Raw genomic sequence first — 8,829 nt, forward strand, 5'->3', positions numbered from 1 at the left:
TAAAACTTCCTAAGCACCAAATCTCTGGTCCCCAAAGTTCTTTTAAAATGCATCAAGTCAAAGAAAGTTTGCAACAAAAAAGCTGCTAAAACATTCATTTTTTAATGACCTCTAGCTTTTTAAAGAGTGACCTCTTTTAGACATTGCGATGCACAATCTTATTTCAGTGCATTATCAGTCACATTGATGTCTCATCATTTGAGAAACCTGCTGGTATAATGTACGAGCATCATTCCATTATCTACACAACTTAAAGGTGCCCTGTGAACGTTTCCTTCACGTCTCTGAGGTCTGACTGACATGAGAATGCAAAGGCAATGCAAATCCTCCTGCAAAATTTGCAGCCCACCTTGTTTCAGTCAGTTTTCTCTGCATTTACCTGTTTATTCTCGTCCTTCTCGACGCTCGATTCCAGCAGATCAGTGAAATATTGTAAATCATTGTCAGAGGGTGTATCCTTATTATCCACATCCATGTACATGCAATAAAAGCATTGCTTTGTAAAATTAGGAATGGTCAGAACTCCACAGGGTAAAAATTAGATTCATAACAGTTAAAAATTCTGTATACTTCACACGTCAAGCCTTATAATTAGTCATTTGAGAGCACAATCTTAAACATAACAGAAATGGGGCTGAAATACATTCACTGAGTACGCTCACATTAAATGATATCTATTTAACATTATAGAAGAAAACGAACAAAAATAAAGATCTTGTGTTATTAGAGGTGTGGGTTGCTGAAGTTAAAGGTGCACTTCAATAAATCAAATGTTTTTGTGACTCTCAAAGCATCCAATAATTACACTTGGAAAGCTCGACCCACTAAAAAGTTGGAAGGGCTTGTGAACAGTAACATTTTATTTCTCTTCCTGTAAAGAGACAGATACTGTAACTAGTGGGCACACAGCAGCGACCAGCTCTCAATGAAAACATTTTAGCTGAGGTTTGTGGTTCACCAGATTCATTTCTGGAAGGAGACAATTCCATTTGGGTTTTCAAATGTCATATTTGAATGTTTGGGTAATTTGCACATCAATGACCAAATGCATAAAAATTTTAGTTGATAAATGTTGGTGATAACATCGAACCTCAGTATGGCACCAAAACCTGTAAGAGACTGAATTGCATGGAAGAGGTTTAGTTTTCAAACATCAGCTTAAACAAAATCCTGTGAGAACAGAAACATTCCAGAAATGCAGCCATGCATCCACAACATCAATAAGGTCCTCATTTCAAGGACAATGGTTTTATTTATATGGGAGAAACAGTTTATGGGATTCCAAAGTCTAACCTTCACCTTGGAGTCACACAACCTGCTTCACACACCAATGAGACTCTGAGCTTTGAGTTGCTATACTTCAAGAAGAATTCAAACAATATTCAAAAACAATGCAAATATTTCTTTTTAATAAGGATTCAAATGAAAAGATTTGTACTCTGATTCTGAGTCCTCATGAGCAATTTCCCCAAAAGTTCAAAACCAAGAAGTTATGTAACCAAGTAGCTTTTACTCTAGCAACAAATATTTAACTTTATTTTCACCAGAAGTCCTCCGTTATAATGCATGCACATCCACGCATGTTGTTTGTTTGACTTCAGGCTCAGTACAGGATTAATCATTCTATTTAAGCACAGCCAAGGAAATCATCAGCAGAGCTCACACAAGGCGCATTGGCCTTTGTAATTGTTTTTCTCCCTCTGAGAATGTGTGTGTTTGCATGCATGTCGACGCGAGGGGGTTGCATGACCTTTCTGGAGCTATTGTTACGCTGACTCCAGTCGGCTCCTCTCAGATGCCCTCAGTCAGTGACCCCGTTCATTCTGGGAGGCATGAGCTTCAGCCTCAGGGCAAGAGAGGCTGATAAGCCGGGGTTAGAAGGGAGTCCTGGAGCGCTACAGCCAAAGGCGCAGGTCTCCCTCCAGCATGTCTTAATGGTTCATCCAGAATCACCTCTTACAAAAACGAGCTGGCTCTGTTCCCTCCTGCGTCAGAGACTTCTGGTTCAATCCTGCACAGATGCTCTTCGTCCTGAATAACAAATGGAAAATTATAGTCAATGGGTTTAATTTCTGTCTGGTCTCTGATGATGTGCACAGTGTGCAATAGCACAGAGGTCTTACCTTATGAACACGGAGAGTCTGTCAAAAAAAACCCCTCCACATCAGCGAAGTCGGTCAGCGGAGGAGCACAATGTGTCAGCAGCGCCTGTAGATATCGGTGACCTTGATAGGAGGGCAAAACGCTGGTTCAAAGGTGTGGAGGTGTCGATGACTGAGAGCAGGAGTGGAAATATGTTTCGAGCCTTGTCTAAACCCGTGTTCGGGTCTCCAAGTAATGGTTGTAATAGTACGAGAAAAATATAAACATGAAATACAGTAGGGAAAGGAAAGCCAGATCAATAAAACTGTTTTTTTTTTTAAATATATGGAATCTACATGAAGTGATATTGAAATGACGGACACCTATCTTTTATTTTCAGCATCATATTTCTCTAATAAGACCACTGTCATCATCAGCTTACCGTCATTCAAATGCCAGGAGATTTTTTTTTTTTCTCAACACAACATACTGCAGTGTGAGCAGGATATTAGTCATTTGAGCTTTAGGTGCTTGTGCTATTTTTGTTCCAAATTGCTAAGTTGTTAGCGTATTTAATATAAATGCAACAGCTCCGATCTGCTGCTGTCTTAAACAATAAAAGCTCACAATAAAATAAGCGATGAAAAGAGACTTTCAAGGAGGGAGCTGCTTGATGGAGATAAAAAATTACTCGGAGTAAAAGGGGGTGTTATCTTGTTTCAGCCAAAATGGGTCAGTCTCCCACTTGATTGTGTCTGCAGGCAAGGTCAGACCTGGTTTATAAATGTGTTTAAGTGATGATAACATGCAGTACAAGCTAGAATATTTCTAATTAGCATTGCAAGCAGGAGTAGAGAGGACTGGTTTTGGAGGCCAGATGCTGGGTAAAAGTTCTCTGGGGCTGTTGTGTGCTCAGAGCTACAAATTGTGATTGCAGGTAATCATTTGCTAATAAAAAGAAATATTAAACATCTGACGCTTATTTTCAGCACACGGCGTGACAGCCGATCATGTAATAAATACACTTCCATCTGTATCTCCTCCATTATCAACCCTGCAAAATGGCAGCACATATATGAGCCTTTAGCTGCAAGCTTTTCTCTGATGATTAATAATTATTCTTCTTCAAGTGTTCACTATGCTTTTCCCCGCACCTTTGAAAAATACAAAACATTACTTAACAGTGCTGAAATTTCTAGATGACAGCAATCTTTTGCACTTCAGAACCCATGAGGAATAGTGGCATGAGCACTAAAAAAACTAAAAAAACAAGCAAGATTTATTTAGAAATATCCCAAATGAGGAGAAGAGGGCAAGACAAGAAGTGGGGGTAACAAGATGTAGAAAAGGGTGGATAATGACTTTCTCGGTTCCTGCAGAAGTTATGGAGCAGGGGTCCTTGTTCTATGCTGGCATAATGCTAGACAGTAAAGATAATTATAACTTCTGGAACTCCTTTCTGCCATACAGTGGTGTCAGGTCGTTCGTTTGTGTGTGTGTGTGTGTGTGTGTGTGTGTGTGATGAGGTGCTGAGTGTGTGTGGAGGTAGACGCCCAACTGCCGCTTCAGCTGTCCTGGCAGCGAGCTCATTTCCTTCCTACATGTCCCACACATCACCTTTTCCTGACCTCCAATCAGCAGAGGAAACGTAATGAGTACATTTACTCAACTGCATTACTTTTTTTTTTTTTTTTTTTTAACTTTAAAGGCGTTTCCATTTCCATTTTATGCTAATAAAAGTGAACCAAAGATCATTTCCACACCAAAACGAAGGGGGATGAATGAAATAGACTGTCTGCATTCAAAAAGAATAACTTAAGAGATGATTGACTGAATCATTTTATTTCGTTAGTTATTTTCTGTAAAATCAGTGTGGGTTTTGTCCCCTGTAACCATTTTTAGCACATGCAGTCAAGTTATTTCTAATCAAAGAAAATAATTTGTTTGGATTTGTCTCCAGTTTGACATGTTAAGGAATAAGTTCATTCCCTCTCTTGCAAGGAATTAGACGAAATGGTCAATAAATATATTTTCTTGTCTTTTAAATATACACAGCTAGCAGACAGTTATGTTATTTTAGCAAAAAACTATCCAAAGGTTTTCTACTCCACCAGCGACAGTTATAGGCTGCACTGTGTGTGTGTGTGTGTGTGTGTGTGTGTGTGTCTGCAAGATATCTCATGAGGTTTTCGACAGATTTTGATTAAATTGTGTGAGGGGTGGAAAGAATCAATCAAGTTTTGAGGCATGTAGGGGAACATGAAGTGGATTCTGGATTATTTAACAGGGTGTGAAAGGGCCTTGTTTGCTGATCATAATCTGGATGGATTGAAATGTGTTTTGGGTCACAGTACAGTAACGGGGTTGGATGGAGACATGGGGCTCGCATCAATATGTAGAAAAATAATGCAGATATGGAATCTAATTTCCCTACGGGGATAATAAACAGTAAGTCTTCTTCTTCATTCAAACGGATTTCATTTATCTTTAAAAGTTATATGCTGCAGAAAAAGTGACTCACCACTGTGGAAAATCGTATTTCTGTTAATACAAAATCAAGGTCAGTTCTTCAAGGTCAGTAAACTGTATAATAATATTTTCTTGTACTGTTTTGTGAGGAAACCGTTACCAGAGGCACTGCATGCTCTCAGAATTTATACTTACAATTATTTAGTATAAACTGAACTTAGCTAAGCTAAGTGATGCTACTTCTAGCTTTCAGAATGACATAAATCCTAAATTTACCCTAAATACTGAGTGGTTGTCGTTCAACATCTCAGACTGTCACACATCTATGGATGACTTTGGTTTCATTTGACTTCTCCTCTATGTTTCAGAGCCAACTTCCTGTTTCATTGCATTTATTTGACCACTCCAGGTACTAGCTATCATTTCCCCAAGGTGTAACCCATGTTACACCGCTGTAAATGATGAAATACCATAATAACGGGAAAGATTTAGACAGAAGGTATGAGGCTTCGTAGGCCCTTTTAACGTGGCTGGCCTCTGGAATGCCGGAGTAAAATCTAAAATACAGGTTTCCAGGTTTCCCAAGAATTGCTGTCTTTAACCTCCCCCCACCAGAAGGAAAGCTCAAACAGGCTCTGATGTCTTGTCAGAATCAACGTTTAAGAGAAAAGTGTTAAATCCAGGCTGGGAGGCTGGGAGGGAAACAATTAAGATGGCAGCTGTATGGCGTGCTTTCGGGATGGGACTCCGATGAGCAGGATTCGTGCCGAGGCTCCTCTCACCTGGTCCACATCAAAGCTTCTCCATTATAGGTTTTTTCCATCAATGGGAGACAATGGTCTGCACCTTTCATCCTGCTCACGGCTTCTCTCATCGTCCCTCTCTCCTTCACATTCACAGGATGCACGGACACACATTCTCTCAAATGTGCTAATCCAGCTGCCGCATAGATTTTAACCATACTCAAAGGGTACGAGAATGCTGTGGTCACTATGGTTACAAAGACTGCAAAGTTTTGTTGTGAAGAAGTGTCAAAAGTTGAACCTGGTTATGTCCAAATAGAACTTTTTTTCCCCTTATACTTAAAATACTTTGGGTATTTTATGAAGGGTTAAACAAAAAAGGGTTAAACCAAATGAAATAGCTTTCATTGACGTCCACAGAGAAAACTGAAGCAATACAATGGCAGAAATAAATAAGATGAATACGAAGCATAATTAAACTGCACATGCAACGACTCCCCTCTCTCTCTCTCTCTCGGTTCTTTACTGTTTTTTTTACAGCCTGTGGGTCTGAGAGGACTGTAATTTCTTCTGTGCTGTATGTAGTGCATATATGGTACATTTGACAATAAAGTTGACTTTGACTTTTTAAAAAAAACCTCTATAACAAGAAATAAAGCATATGAACACTAACTTACATGCATATGTGTGTGCGTGTTCATCCACTGGGAGATACAGTAGTACCTTTACGTACTGTAAGAGTGCCTAGACATACAGGTTTTTTTCGGCTCATACTTTTGTTCAACATACTAGTGAAAATCCCAGAAATTACTAGCTCTGTCACGCAACGAATCAAACTTGTATCTCCCGGTACTGCTGTATTAGCATCGTCCAACTCCATGCAAGTAAAACATGTCCATTAGTGACCATTAGAAGTGATGAGAGGTGGATTTTTTTCTCCATGATGTTGATCTGTCTAGACCGAGTTCAGTATGTATTGTCACAGTTTCATCCCCATCACTTTCTCACTAGATTCCAGCATTTTTAATGAATAATAAAATATTTCATGAATAATAAAACCCTCACTGGTTGAACTCTCCTGAATTCAAAGCATCCTTCCACAAAGAATAAGAGGTTATTTCTTTTGAACAGTAATTGTGCAGGCAGCACTGAGAAAATTTATGTTTGAATCAATGTTCTCAGAAGGCCGGCGACAAGCCGTGCTGTGTAAAATAACCGAAGGACACCCGGTCAAATCAGCGCCATTCTTTACATAGATTTTGGAATTAAATGACATGCACATTTTTTGCTTCAAGGCCTCAATTGAAAATGGGTTTGATTTGAAACTTTTAGCCGAATCCTCCTCAGAGAACAACAAAATTTAGTGAAATGGTAATACATCGTCAGGCTACAGAGACTGGTGCAGGAGTGTTCAGGCTTGGTGAATGTATGCAGTCTACTGAGTTCCAGTTTATTCTGAATCACATCCATCCATTCATCTGTCTTCCACTGCTTATCCGGTGTCGTGTCGCGTGGGCAGCAGCTTCAACAGGGAGCCTCAAACTTCCCTTTACCCAGCCACATCCACCAGCTCTGACTGGGAGATCCCAAGGCGTTCCTAGGACAGTGTTGAGATATCATCCCTCCACCTGGTCCTGCGTCTGCCCCGAGGTCTCATTGCCGATGTGTGCATTGAAATCCTCTAAAAGAACAATGGAGTCCCCCACAGGGACCCCGTGAAGGACCTCATTTAGGGACTCCAAGAAGGCTGAATACTCCGAGCTGCTATTTGGTGCATATGCACAACAGTTTTCCCTCCCACAGCCTGAAGGCGTAGGGAGGCGACCCTCTCATCCACTGGGGTAAATTCCAACATAGCGACGCTCAGCCGGGGGCTTGTGACTATCCCCACACCCGCCCTTCGCCTCCCACCTGACGCAACTCCAGAGTAAAACAAGATCCAACCCCTATCCAGGAGTTTGGATCCAGAACCGAGGCTGTGCGTGGAGGTAAGCCCCGCCAGATCCAACTGTAATTGCCTTGGATGACCCTACGCGTAGTACAAGACTCCCGACAACATAGTTCCCAGGATACCTAGGGCACACAAACATCTCCACCACGATAAGATGATGGTTCCTTGGAGAGGATCAAATATCTGAATCAAATATTAAGCAAAAAATATCAACTGCTTTGCAACTATTTTGTAAAACGATCTGGAATGCATTCAGTTCCAACATGAAGCAAAATGTTTGATGGGAGCTTTTAACACTCATTAACACCTCCCTTTGAAAAGTGGTGGTGGCAGCAGCAACATGTTATGAGGAGGCTTTCCAGCAGCAGGAACATAGAGATGTGAGAGAACACAAAGGAACAAAGAAGTGGTATTTCTCAGGGAATATTTAAAGATGTTAGTATGAAACAAACATATATGAAATCTTCTAATGTATGTGTATGAGTTGAAGGTATCTGTTCACAAATGCTCCTTATTCAATCTTATTACTGTACAAGGAAAATGTGCGCAGTCCAGAAAAACCTGACTGTAATTGCTGACAAGCTGTCACAAGAAACATTCACTGCTGTGGAAAACTCTCATTTTGTGTTGTAATTTGTTCTTGCTTTATTCATCCTGCAATATCACAAAATGTAAATATCAACAATGGGGTTTTATTAGTTTCTGCAGACTCCGTAAACGCCAACACCTCATAAACTCTGCTGTACCTGATAATTAAAGAGACAAAGAGAAAACTGACATGTACGACATGATTCAACAAACCATAATAGGATGTTTCAACAAGCTGCAATATTGGGGGCTGTCTAGTTTTCCATAAATTGTGTCTTACATGTAATCTAAATGTTGTCTTTTGTGGTTCATGTTTTACTTGAGAACCAGTAGTCTATTTTTCATCTATTTTTCTTCGTTCACTCTTAATGCACTTCTCTGAAAAAATATTACATAACTTTAATACTCACATGCAGTGTTTGAATTCTTTAAATTAATGCTCTCACAAATCGGCCTCTCATTGTTTTACACTGGCGATAGAGTCCATAAAGTAAAATGATGTGCTCCTTACCAAGCGCCGAGCCAGGTCACGGGGACATTAAGTGGTAAAATTAGATTAGCTTATACTTAATGCAGTCCTCATGAAATTCCGCTGCAGAGGAGAAAAATGTTTCCTTACTGCCAAATGGTTCAACCGCGTTCTGTTTGCAGGAATCCAGTTGACCCGGAAGTGAAAAGCAAATAAATTCAAGCAAGAAAATTTAAGATTTGGTGAAATCCTTAAGAATGTTGTTACTTACATGTTTGCATGGTAATATTTAAGGCTAAGCCCTGAAGGTCAATAGATTGGGAGATTTCCTTTTTACACAGTTTCCATTGATACAGATCAACCAAAAGAAATATAAAATTTAGTTGTGCTGGTCAGGCGATTTTACTGTTGGATGGCTTGAAGATATATTCCTTTATTATACATAAAAAAGCAATTTAATGCTGTAGACGTTCATATGTTTTTCATGCACACTTCCATTCATATATGAATGAATTTTAATTAGTTTG

The 8,829-nt window shown here is 39.8% G+C and overlaps 1 long non-coding RNA gene across 1 annotated transcript; it reads right to left on the minus strand.

Moving 5' to 3' along the window:
• Window positions 1–1,237: 1,237 nt before the first annotated feature.
• Window positions 1,238–8,339, minus strand: LOC137587828 (uncharacterized). Its single transcript, XR_011033978.1, has 3 exons — window positions 8,244–8,339; window positions 2,124–2,225; window positions 1,238–2,031 (listed from the first exon to the last, which is right to left on the minus strand). It is a non-coding gene; the product is annotated as an uncharacterized lncRNA (long non-coding RNA).
• Window positions 8,340–8,829: the final 490 nt, after the last annotated feature.

This window comes from Antennarius striatus, chromosome 20 (genome assembly GCF_040054535.1).
Source record: "Antennarius striatus isolate MH-2024 chromosome 20, ASM4005453v1, whole genome shotgun sequence".
Taxonomy (NCBI): domain Eukaryota; kingdom Metazoa; phylum Chordata; class Actinopteri; order Lophiiformes; family Antennariidae; genus Antennarius; species Antennarius striatus.